Below are 13,395 nucleotides of genomic sequence, written 5' to 3'. Positions count from 1 at the left end.
AGTAATAAGTCTCCTAAACCAACTGCTACTTGAAACAAACCTGCTGCCACCTCTCATGATGATCCATTTTTAGTGTTTAAAACTACTTCATGCGCAGCATCTTCACAATCATTCTTTGACTCTTTGGAACAAATTAATAAGTGGAATATTTCCAAAGGTGCACGAGACAACTTCAGTGCTTCCCCAAATATTACATACTCAAATAAAAGTTTTTCTAAATGCTTGAGCTAAAAACTACCACTACTTATCTTTGTTTTTATCACTACTAAGCAGTTTTCTAAAATATGTTTTATGCAGTTAAGTGCTCAAATGTATCATCGATAGATGAGCTTGAGGAATTTGCCATGGGTAAGATGCAGAATAATGCTACCAAAAAGGACAATATCAATACTGGTGACACTAAACGAAACTTAGCTGCAAAGATCAACAAAAATAAATGAGGTCCACTGCAAGAGTAAACCAATCAAATGACACAAGACATAATTTAGAAAATCAATTTTTAGTTTTTTCTTAAAGGTAAGCTTTTGAAAACATATCTAAATTCGCCCCTTAGGTGTCCTAAATTGATTTGATAGTCAGATATTTTAGTTTAATGATCCATATAGAGACCTGTTATGTGATATTTCATATACTTGTTGTACTTTGAACTTAGAACACAAATGATGTCTTCATGGTTTTTACCTTATTTTTCTCATACTTTCTTTGGGTGTGATTTGATTTTAATGTGGCAGAAAATCGCCGATTATACGGATGTTCAGATAAAGAGATGGGCTACAAGAAAAGAAACCAATATGCGGGCATTGCTATCATTATTCCTAGATGTATGCTCTTTTGACATTAGTTTTGCATTGCTAATACACTATTCTCTTTTGTTACTACTCTAATGGAAAGTGTAAAGGAAATGGACACAACAAATTGTTTGGTTTTGTTTTTAATTGGGTAGTCAATTATTACCCGCTTCAGAATAGCTATAGCATGAAAGTATAAGCAAGAACAACCAGATCCTGTCTAGAATATTATTGTTCACTATGGTTGTGCTAAATTATCTTTGCAACTGAATTATTTATATTAGTTATAAATGAAGCATACTACTATTTCATCCCGTCAGCTTATGTATTGTTTTAGAAGTTTTTTAGTTCTATAAAAATTTCACTTATTTTAAGATTTTGTTTCTTAATTGTTTATTTTATATATTACTCCATTTCAAATGCTACAGCATATTTATTAGCTTTATTGTATAGGAAAATGATGCATCTTCATTGTGTATATTTTCATTATTTTGTTTCCTTTTACTGAAACAATTCAGTCAATTTTATAATTTATTGTTCAGATCTTTCTCAGATCTTTCTTGTAATTTTTCATTTCTCAAAATTTACCCTGAATTTCATATTCAGGTTCTTTGGCCAGAATGTGGTTGGGAGCCAATGTCTATTACAGATATGATCTCTTCCACATTGGTGAAAAAGGTTGGCAGAAAAGCAACTTTATGCATTCACCCAGATAAAGTCCAACAGAAAGGTGCTACTCTTGAACACAAATATATTGCAGAGAAGGTTTTTGACATCCTCAAGGTACAAGTTCATACCCTTTTAACCCTCCTCATATAATATTTTAAGGAAAAAAAACACCAAGACTATGATATTTGGGTGTGGCCTTTCTCCAAATCCTGTGTTACGCAGGATGTTTGTGCATCAGGCTACTCTTTATTGCAGTATGATAAATGTGTTACCTTTTTTATTTTGATGTTGTGATCCAAAATACAGGCAGTGTGGACCAAGTTTAAGGTGGACGAGCTTTCTTAGACCCCTTGCTAAATTTTCTTTGTGAATCATAGTTGTATGCCTCGGACTTGTGCGCGTCTTCAGTTTGGAAATATTCACTTGAATTGTTGGTTTTGTGCTGTTGAGGATATAACTTTGCAAGAGTTTATTGCAGTATGATAAATGTGTTACCTTTTTATTTTGATGCTGTGATCCAAAATACAGGCAGCGTGGACCAAGTTTAAGGTGGACGAGCTTTCTTAGACCCCTTGCTAAATTTTCTTTGCAAATCATAGTTGCATGCCTAGGACTTGTGCGCGTCTTCAGTTCGGAAATATTCACTTGAATTGTTGGTTTTGTGCTGTTGAGGATATAACTTTGCAAGAGTTTCGTTTTCCTAATGCGTTTATGATTAGAATGATCTTTGTAAGAAGTTGTATTGTACAGTAATGTACTTAAATGTTCATTGAGGTCAATGTACAAAATTTGTAGTGCTCCTTAGCAATTTAGAAATGCATAGGTAAAATTTAGCCAACCCTCAAATTAGAGGTTATCTTATATTTAGATTGTGCACGTTTGCACACATGCATTTGATACGTTGTATGAATAATGTATCATTAATTTTTTATTTATTCAGCAATATTTGTTTGTGATGTCGAATTCAATCAAGTTTCTGTTCCATTTTGTGGTTAGGATGGCAATTTTAACTGCAATGTGACTCTAGCCAAGTATATTAAGTTTCGTTGTCATAAATGTAACAAATTAATGGATATAAGATTTATAAGTCATAATGTCATACCCTATTTCAAAGTCAAGAGATTTTGGTTGGTCAATTCAATATATATATAAAAAAAGAACATAATGAAAACTATATATATATATATAGTTTTCATTATGTTCTTTATATATATATATATATATATATATTACAATTTTAACTATTAGTTATTTGATATTGAATAAGTTAATATAAAGTATAACCCTCTAAGGTGGCATAGGAGTTAAAACTTCAATTTTTTTCAGAGTCAGAAGTAACAGATAGTTGTAAATTATAAAATGACTAACTATATTTATACAATATGTAATTTGAGAAATAATTAAAATACAGTATAAATATAGTTGGTCAAATTACATATTGTATAAATATAGTTGGTCATTTTATAATGTATAACTATCTGTTACATCTGACTCTGAAAAAAATTCAAGTCTTAACTCCTATGCCACCTTGGAGGTCTATATTTTATATTAACTTTTTCAATATCAAAAGTCCCAGTTATGATTTTTTAGATGCTAATAAGTCAAATGATATTTTTTAATAATTTTTAGAAATTGTTTAATGTACCGTTTTAAATTCATAAGTTTATAAAAATGTATATTTTCTGAAATTTGAACTAAAATACAAAAGTTGGATTTCAATTCTTATTCGTTTGGATTTTTTTTATATTTTATTTGAATCCAAACTTCTTTATTGGCATTTATATTTTAAAGTTAATATAAACATTAACTTAAAAGTAGTAAATGTCAATAATCTGTTACAAGTAGTAAATCGAATCAAACTGATTTGATTTATATTGTTCATACTAATTCGAATCACATTGATTCGATTTAGTACTGTAGTTTATAATTCGAATTTAACCAATTCGATTTATACTTCAAACAATGTTCTCATATAATTCGAATCCATGCGTTTTGATTTACTACTATATTGTATAATTCGAATTAATTTAATTCGATTTATATAGAAGTATGATTTGAGACATTCATTTAACATTATTTGATTTCGGTGATTTATGTAATATTGGTATTAGTTTGGTTTATATAAGTCTTTTATCCTAAAGTATTCTTATTGAACTAAATATATTATACTTATAAATTCATTATACATGATTTTATTTTTATATAGATTTTTCAATAAATTAGTTATTGCTTTTGAAAAATGGAATATAATTTAATTTGGATTATGTAAGGTCCCACATCGGTTAGAGAGGGGAACGAAGCATGCCTTATAAGGGTGTGGATACCTCTCCCTAGCATGACGCGTTTTGACGAGTGAGTGTGGGGGTTTCGGCTATCATCCCTATCGTCAAAGGCAAAACCGTGAGGCCTTGTGTGCCAAAGCGGACAATATCGTGCTAGCGGGTGGTCTGGGCTGTTACAGATGCTCTCGATGTGCTAGCGAGGGCGCTGGACTCCCTTAGGGGGGTGGATTGTAAGGTCCCACATCGGTTGGGGAGGGGAACGAAGCATGCCTTATAAGGGTGTGGATACCTCTCCCTAGCATGACGCGTTTTGACGAGTGAGTGTGGGGGGCTTCGGCTATCATCCCTATCGTCAAAGGCAAAACTGTGAGGCCTTGTGTGCCAAAGCGGACAATATCGTGCTAGTGGGTGGTCTGGACTGTTACAGATTAAAGTAAAACCATTATTAGAATAAAAAGCCAAACAACATTTTAAAGTTGTCGTCCATTAATTATATACATACCTTTATCGTTTTTGATTTCTCAAAGTTTCCCTTCACCTCACATGCAGGTCAAGGATTAATTCGTCGCGAATCGGAGTTCCACGTTTACTATTAGCCAATAGATTGTTGCATGCAGAAGGCAAAATTTAGATTTCAACACTTAGGTAATAAGAAGACACAAAAGACAAAGACACAAAAATTAATGTTCTTATATTTTATTCGATAATAAATTAGAATAAATTCTAAAAAGTAATATTTATTCTTATTTTTTTATTCAAAAAAGTTAGTAAAAAACATAATAATAAAAAATATAATTATAAAAATTTGACAGAAATAATTAAAAAAAATTAAAAAATAAGTTGAATCTCTTGTTAGTATTTTTGTAAATCAAACTTTGTTGGATTTAAATAAGACACTTTAAACCTTAGGGACCAAAACAGAATTAGACCCAAATGTAGGGAACCAATTTAGTATACACTACCCTAAATGTTATATACAATATTTTGAAAATCGAACCAAATCAGCCGATTTGATAGGATTAATTGGAAACTGATCACTTAGTCAGTTCGGTTAAGACAGAAAGACTGTCATAAAAAAAATCGGTCTGAGAACCAGTTGAACCAATAAGTAATCAGTGAAACCTCATAACCGACCATTTTTTTCTTCAAAAATTCCAGTTTGGGTGTATGCTCAAACAATGCCATTTCTCTAAGAAAGAACAAGGAAATAATGATTGAATTAAATTATTGGTGTAAAATTTTTTGATGAGTTAATTTGTCTGAGTTAATTTTGTTGAATGGTAATTTATTTTTGTTGTATATTGAAGATAGAACAGGAACAATCACAAAGTGCAACAACCACAAGACAAATTATTTATTTAATTTGTTGAACGTTGATGTAATTCTGACTTCAATTTAATTTGGATTCTGAATTTATAATTGGATTCAATTTAGTATTGGGACCAATGTATCCGGAATATATAATAATACTAGTATATGTTTATTTGTATTATTTTGCATATTCTTGGATGTATTTAAAATTTTAAATTGTTAATTCTTTAATTTAAAAACTTTATAAGTTATATTTTTCAAAGATCAAATATATAAACATAGTTAACCATGCAAGTAATAACACGATAGGTTTATTTTTGTTGGATTGAATTTAAATTATATTCATCTATATTTCAAAAAAAAAACCTAGCCGAAAACAACTGGTTGACCGAACCGGATCTCGGCTGATGATTTAAAAAAAATGTTACACGGTGTCGTTTTAGCAATTTTAAAAAAGAAAGAAAGAAAAACCAAAACACCCAAATTTTCCTTACCCTTAGCTCGGTGACCTCACTCTCAAAAGGTCAAAACTCTAGAAGACCAGAATGTTGTTTGCTTCAAATGCAGCGGACAAGAAGATGCAACCCCCATCTCGTCGCCGTTCTTCAATCTGCCTAGCCACCACCGTCGTTGCGTCTGCTCTATCGCGGTGCGCGCTACCTCAGCGCCTCCGTTCCATCGCGTGTTCGAGCCTCCACTCAGCCGCCATTTTTGCCGTTGTTCAGCCTCTCATCCGCCGCTGTGCATCCCTCCGTTCAGCTATTTCCATCGAGTATGAAAGCTTCAACTCCCTTTCCATCCTCTGTTGATTTTCAGAACATGTGAAAACTAAGATGTTTTGTTTTCCTTCTTCCTTATTGTATTAACTTTTCAGTTATTATTTTAATTGGTTTTTGTTTTAATTAGTGAGTTGCTTTTTCAGTTCTTGTTGTTCCAGCCCTGGTGGTTTTCTGTTCTTGAACTAGTTAAGTTGATAATTTGCTAAATTGTTGGGCTAGTGTTGTTTTAACTTGCTAAATTGTTAGGTTGCAAAGTTGCTTGTGGTTTTCTGTTTTAAATTTTATTAAAAATTAAATTATTCTTTAAAAAAAATATAAATTTCAACTTTAAAAATAGGAACACAAAAATTTTAAAAATTATATATACTATACCTAATTTAAAAAAAGTGCTAAAAGCCAAAAACAAAAAACGTGCGCATCTCCCTTTGCAGTTTGCGATACTTCAAATAAAAAATTAAAAACCCCACTATCTCCCCTTCTTTCATTTAGCCACCTTAGAAAAAGAAAGAAAAACAAGGATTGCTGGTCGTCGAGAAGGAAGGATTGCTATACTTTTGGTGCTGTTTGTTTAAAGAATGAGATCCGCTGAAGGAGGTCCAATCAACGGCGCTGCTGAAGGAGGTCCGATCCATGACACCGCTGAAGGGGGTCCGCTGCTTCTTTCCACAAATCGCAAGTTATCTTAATCTCTTCCCATGCTTGTTCTTGTCGTTAATTTAATATAATTGTGATGGTACTTGCATCTAAAGTTTTCTTAAATTATCGCATTTTTGTTGAATTAGATTTTGCTGCTGCTATGAATTTTATTGTTTATTTTTATTTTTTATAATAATCTATATCTAAGTTTGTTGCTTCTATATTTAAGTTGTTGAAAATATTGGTAGTAACTGCGCCAATCTCAAAAGAAAAGTAACAAATTGAAGTGGGGGCAGTGGATGCAATGTTACTGTGATATAGTGTTGATGATAGAAAGAGAAGAATAATATTAACATTTTAATATAATTGTGATTTGTGTATTGTGTTGTGTATTATTTACCGAACCAACCAAAAAAATTGTATATTATTATGAATATGGCTATTTGTGTCTATGTCTTATTTTCTTCCACCCATTAACCAAACACAACCTAAATTCACATCACATGCAAGACTACCTTCACTACAACAAAACAGCATTTTGGCGACGATTTTTTTTAATGCTTGGTGACAGTTAAAACTGTCACTAAATGGTTTTGCGACGGTTAAAAAAGCGTCACAGATTTGAGGGTCGCCAGCTGACATAGTGACGGTTTTGGACCACTGTTGGTAAGGAGTGTCGCTAAATTGTTTGTGACGGTTTTTAAAATATAAAACCGTCACTAAGTTGTAACACTTGTAAAGATGCTTTTTATACTGTATTTTGCAACGTTTTAAAACTGTCGTTAAATTACTAAATCCTGTGACAGTTTTTTCTTATATTTTATGACTATTTTAAACCGTCACAATATTCGGCAACGATTTGAAACCGTCACTAAGTTACTAGTTCTTATGACAGTTTTAGTCACTAAGTTACTAGTTCTTATGACAGTTTTAAGCATATTTAATGACTATTTAAACTGTCACAATATTTTTAGTGACAGCTTTTCGATTTAAAACCGTTACTAAGTTACTTATTCCTGCGACAGTTTTTTCCTGTATTTAGTGACTGTTTTAAACTGTTATAATCTCTCAAACATCAAAGATTTCTATTATCAAAAGTTGAATTCTCCAAAAATAACATTATATTTCAACAAATCAAAAATCCAATCCCACAAGTTTTACAAAAATAACAACAATGTTGGGCTGCCTGTATCTCTGATGTAGTCCCACTTATTTCAACAGTCATCAAGCCTGGCACACCCCTTCTCTCCTAACCGTAACACTTGCTCCACTAGCACGACGAATGTAACTGATATTTGCACCTGATGCTCCAATAATAGCATCTGCATATGATAGAGGAATTTGCATGTGCTGCGTAACCTATGCAATAGAAACGAAATTACATAAAATCAAGATACGATGAGTCATCAAATGAATATCACTCTCCACAAAAATTCTCAACTTAGGCAAAAGAAGACACCTTAGTTGCATCAGATTGTTGTGGTTGTGCACTTGGTGGATGAATTCCAGCGAAAGGATCCCTGCCATATGCAGATAGTGCAGCCTGATGGAATTGTTTGTCCATAGGAGGCAGGTCGGCTGTTGGGTAATAATTATCATAGGGAATTAATGGTGGCATATATTGCTTACTAGGGGGTGCAAAAGTAGGCCACCGCCACCAGGAGCTGGAAACCCTTGAGGAGGAGGAACCCAAGGTTGGCGTGGGGGTGCATTGTAGTTGACTCAAACATTTGGCATTTGCATCTGACAGTGAAAAAAAAGACAACAGAATTGTTAGCAAAGATGGTTGGTGCATGTGTAACTTCGAAACAACATATAAAATTGTTGTATCACAAACAATATACATTTAGAAAAGGTCCAAGACATTGTAAAATTGTAAAAGAAACTTCATAGCTACCTTTTGGTCTTTGCATTCGCACCTTTTAGCTTCATGGAAAGAAAATGAGGGGGAGGTAAAAGGACTTGCCTTTGTTTCAAATAATCCAACTATGCCGCGGTCAACCAAGAACTTACGCAAATGAACTGTAATAATTTCAACTGCCTTATGAACTCTGGTAGGTTCACCTTGTACTTCAACAACACTATCGTATCTCAAAGCAAACATAGGCAGGTTTTCTGTTTTAAATAGTACATTATTCAAGAAAATTAAAACTCAGTAACCAAAACCTTTTAAGATTAAATATCATAAATAGTTCTTGCATATTTTTTCATCAAGTGAAGGTAACATATAATTGCCATTTCTAACAAGAAATTAATGAACTCTCTAAACAACTATATTACAGCAGTCTGATCACTAATGCAGCAGGGAAAGGGAAAAAAAAGGGGGGGATCAATGTAAATTGGGAGAATATGCCATATAAAATCAACTAAAAGACCACTTGATAAATAATTCTGAAAAAGTAAAGTGTACTGGTTTCCAAATATAAGCAAGGTATCCTAATATAATAGAAAATAGATGGGAAGCAAGGTATCCTAATATAATTGAAAATAGACGGGAACAAACCTGATCCAAGAACACGTATAATGCAACCAGAGCCATCTTGAATGGATTTTATGGTGGAACCCTGCTTCCCAATCAGACTTCCTGCTTGAGTATCTGCAACTAGAAGCCTAGTGATAATTGAGGGCCCAGCACCTAATGTGTCTGCCGAGTCAGATTATCTTGTTGAACAGAATGATCTTGTTGAAAACTTGTGACTTCAATAGTTAAAAACTTGGGAAAGAAAAGAGAACTAGAATAATACAATGGTTTGAAGCAAACATGTATTAGAGATCTCACCTCTTTGTCCAGTAGTTCAACTTTTGACAGAGAACTAGAGTTTCTTTCTTACTGTTTTTCCAAGCACCAACAGCAGATAACTAGTTCTGAGCTCTATGAAGCAAATCAATAATAAAGGCTTAACGATACTTTGATCAATTTATACTTTGATCATTTTTAATCAACTCCTTTGAATACAATTTTGTAGCAAGTCCTTAGAACAATTTAACGTTACAAGTTTTTTGGTTATATTGAATAGATTTAAAGTTTAACTTAGTCTCCGGCTTCCACTCCACTAAATAGTAATAATTAATGAAGACCAAATAATAATACCTCTTTGACAGGTCAACCTTTTCAGATTTCACATTTATTCTTCTCAAGAGCTTCTCAAATTTTGCTTCAGCTTCAGTGGTTCTTCCTCGTTGAAAAATACCTCTAACAAAGTAAGATCAACACTTAAATACTAGATTTACAAGATGATGAATGATTTTGGTTATCATAGTAATATTAACTAATAAATAAAGTGAAATTTAAATATCTGAAAAAATTCTAAAATATCTCGAAACAAGTTCCTTTGGCTATTAAGATCCTTTTTGACAAAGCCCTTGCCACGAGCCTCCACAAAAAAGGTTTCTGTATTGATTTATGGCCTTCCCTTTCAATCCTTGTAAATATATTAATTGGCCAACCTACATTGCTTCTCAATTGATTAGAAAAGAAAGCTATTAGCTATATAGCTAGTAGTAGAAAAGAAAGAATTTCACATCTGATGAATATATATATGTTAGGATACTGTTGATGGCTTCAGTAACTTTCTTGTCCACGTGAAATAAGCTAAACTTTCCTCGGGGCTCGAAAACAAAGCTACTACTACTACCATTTCACACTTTTATATATCTATCTTAAGCATCAATTAACATACATAGATACATAGCAGAAAACAAGACACATTTCAAGCATATACTTGATTACTTGTCACTCTTTCAGTTTGGGTGATTTCAACATAGTTAAGCTGTACTTTCTCAATTGCTTGAAAATTGAGGGCAAAAGCTAATGAAGATGAAATTAAACCATGTTGGAAATTCATTAGTTAAGAAGAGCAAGAAAAGAAAAGCATGCTCCAAGAACCTTACAATAATAATTCACTGTTGCAATCTTGATATATAACTTACAGAAGCAGTGATAGATATCTATCATCACTATTAACTAGAACAATAATTGAAAATAAAGTCTGAGCTACCTTTCAAGTTGTTCTGCCCTAATGTGCATTATTTCGGCTCACTTGGCAGTTCATTTTATTATAATTAATTTGGAAAACTGTGAGATTGCAAAAGAAAAACTTAACTGTACATAAGAGTAGTCTTCTCCAGTAGAAAAGTGAAGAAATAACTTTTAGAGCTAAGTTGGCAAAGGTAGAGGAGGAGGGATATCTACAATTGAAACAATTTATCTAGCAAGACTGTATCAAATGTAGAAATCATGTCTCGATCATGTTAAGCAAACAAATAAATTGGGAATTGATAATAAGGTGTGCAACTGTTGAGTGTTGACTTCACTTGACCATAGATTAGTAACGAGTGTCTCTTGCTGTAAACTTCAAATTCAGACACCTTCATTCAAGACTTTAATTTGCTTAATTTAGTGGACTTTACACTCATCAATCATAACATAGACAACACCTTTAGGAATACTTTTTCTATTCTACATATATTTGGATTTGATTCTAAAATAAATATTTATTTAAAAATTAGCCAATAAAATTAATTTTTTTTCATTAATAGTTCTTTTAAACAAAGAATGAAAAACAAAAGAAAGAGTTAAATTCTCTTAGTGGCTAAATTGTTCATTCTATTGAATTTTGCATGGACCAGGTTATAGGACTTAAATTTTCTGCAAAAAAGAACTCTTTAAAGTCAGGGTTAAAATCGTATATGTATTTAGGAATTAAATTTATGTCTATTTAAGCATATTATTGAAGTCTAAATAGCTATTGGTACTAGCTAATCAAGATTAATGCTTCAACACCATGAGTTCAACTGAAGGCTATTTATTAAAAATAATGCATGGCTCAAAATTTGAAGCAAGAGATTGAAGATTGTTGATGAATTTGTTTCTTGAAATCAATAACTCACAAGATAATACAAGATATTATGAGAACATACCTTGGATCCTTGGAACCTAATTTTTTCGGACTCTTCACAATATTAGCAAGTCTTGTTTTACAGAATTCCATTTTATCAGGAACTTAAAGACTATAATTCTATTAGTGCCTTCCATCCCATCATTAGTATTTTGAAGGGATCCGATGAAAAGTACCTAAGATGACAATGGCTTTTAACTTTAAGCCTTGATCATGAAGAAAGGCAACTTTGGTGAAAACAGAGCCTAATTTAGCAAAATATTTTGTATTATTCACTGTGAGAATTCATAACCTTATTAACTGAATGCCACGAAAGATATGTATATGAAAAAGATTTAGTTCAGGCTGACATGCTTTATCAGCGTTCAGCATAATTACACACAAACGGACCAATATTGAATACATGCATAATAAGGATACAAAACAACATGTGCATAACCCTACAATAAAATATAAAACCATCAATAAAGTACCTGTTTATGTTGTTCAGCTTGCAACCTATCAACTGTGCTTAGAAACCCGTCAACTGCAAACTCAGCTCGCTCATTTCCGGCTTCAGCTATCACCATCACCTACATAATTCAAGAAGAACATCAACCAGTTCATGATGCCATCAAGGCACAAAAACATCAAAGGAATCAAGAGAAGAAATAACAAATAGAGCATTCAAAGAAATCTGGTTGAAGCATTTCATCGAACATGTTGAGTGCAGGTAAAATTAAAATGATATAAGAGAATTCAAAGAAACAATCGCAAGTATGAACATAAGGATATAATCATAACAGTAAATTGCAGCAACAACAAAGAAATTGTAAGGAAAAATATAGTAGAAGAACAATTAAATACTCACTATCAGTGTTCAGTGGGGTTGGAAGAGAAGAAAAAAGTTGCCAAATGGGGAATTAGGGTACAATTCGCACACATAAAAGAGGGAAAGAGAAAGGACGACGCGGGAGACGACGAACAGTGAAAGGCAAGCGCAAACCGCAACAGTGAACAGCGAATGCGAACTGCGACGCAGCGACGGTGAACGGCAAACACACTGCGACGGTGAACGGCGAATGTGAACTACGACGGTGAAGGTAATGGTGTTACTTTCTCTGTTTCTCATCTCATCTCATCTCATCTCAAACGGAAGCAAACAAGGTTTTGGAAGAAATGAAAAGTAAAAGGAAAAGTGAAGAGAGATATAAATTTCATTACTGACGGTCAAAAAAATTATATTATAAGTGTCACAATGTTAACTAATGGAGACCCTTAGAATTAGGGTCACAAATTTAGTGTAGCTATATGACTAATTTGGTGTAGTGCTTCTTGCCTTAGCTGATTAATAATGCTTTGAATAATGTTTGGTTGCCTTAGCTAATTAGTGACTTGCAACTCTTTATGCATTTGTATCTAAGACATGGTTTAAGATTTTTTTTTTTCCAATATTAAACATGCTACTTTCTAACCAAATAAATGGTTCAAATCCTTGCAAGCTTGGTGTATTGAGTTGTTCCTTTTTCAAGAAAATATACAATTTTTTATGAATTCTTCCACTATTTAAATTAGAAGATTATAAACATGTATTTATATTTATGTTACAATTCTCTGTGAATTTTTCCTTAAAAAATCAATAATCTGTATTATTGTTGCTAGAAATATTCTTCTGTTCTTGTTAATTATGCTACAATTAGGCATCAATGATTAAAAAAATCTGCATATCACAAATTAATTAGTAGTGTATATTGTTACAATTTAATTTTCAATTCGTTATTTTGGTACATACTTATTATATGGCGTGCAAGTATTTTTCTTAACTTTCATTTCCTAATAAAGCTATTTTTTTTAGTAAAAAAAATATATGTGTTTAGACATACATTCATTTAGGTTTCAATGAGGACTGTGTCAATACATATAGTATTAGGTGCCAGAAATCATGTTTATTATTTAAAAGATGAATGCCAAATTCTAATGAGGTAATTGGCTTAAAAGCAGAACGGGAATCACAAGTGTCATGTGAACAAATGTAGGTAATAACTCGAACAGA

The 13,395-nt window shown here is 32.4% G+C and overlaps 1 pseudogene; it reads right to left on the bottom strand.

Annotated features, from left to right (window-relative positions):
- Nucleotides 1–7,523: 7,523 nt before the first annotated feature.
- LOC112757501 (flowering locus K homology domain-like) lies at nt 7,524–12,474 on the bottom strand (annotated as a pseudogene).
- Between the last annotated feature and the right edge of the window lie 921 nt (nt 12,475–13,395).

The sequence above is a fragment of the Arachis hypogaea genome, chromosome 16 (genome assembly GCF_003086295.3).
Source record: "Arachis hypogaea cultivar Tifrunner chromosome 16, arahy.Tifrunner.gnm2.J5K5, whole genome shotgun sequence".
Lineage (NCBI taxonomy): Eukaryota > Viridiplantae > Streptophyta > Magnoliopsida > Fabales > Fabaceae > Arachis > Arachis hypogaea.
The sequence above is the reverse complement of the archived record's forward strand: the minus strand, read 5'-3'. Positions and strand labels throughout refer to the sequence as shown.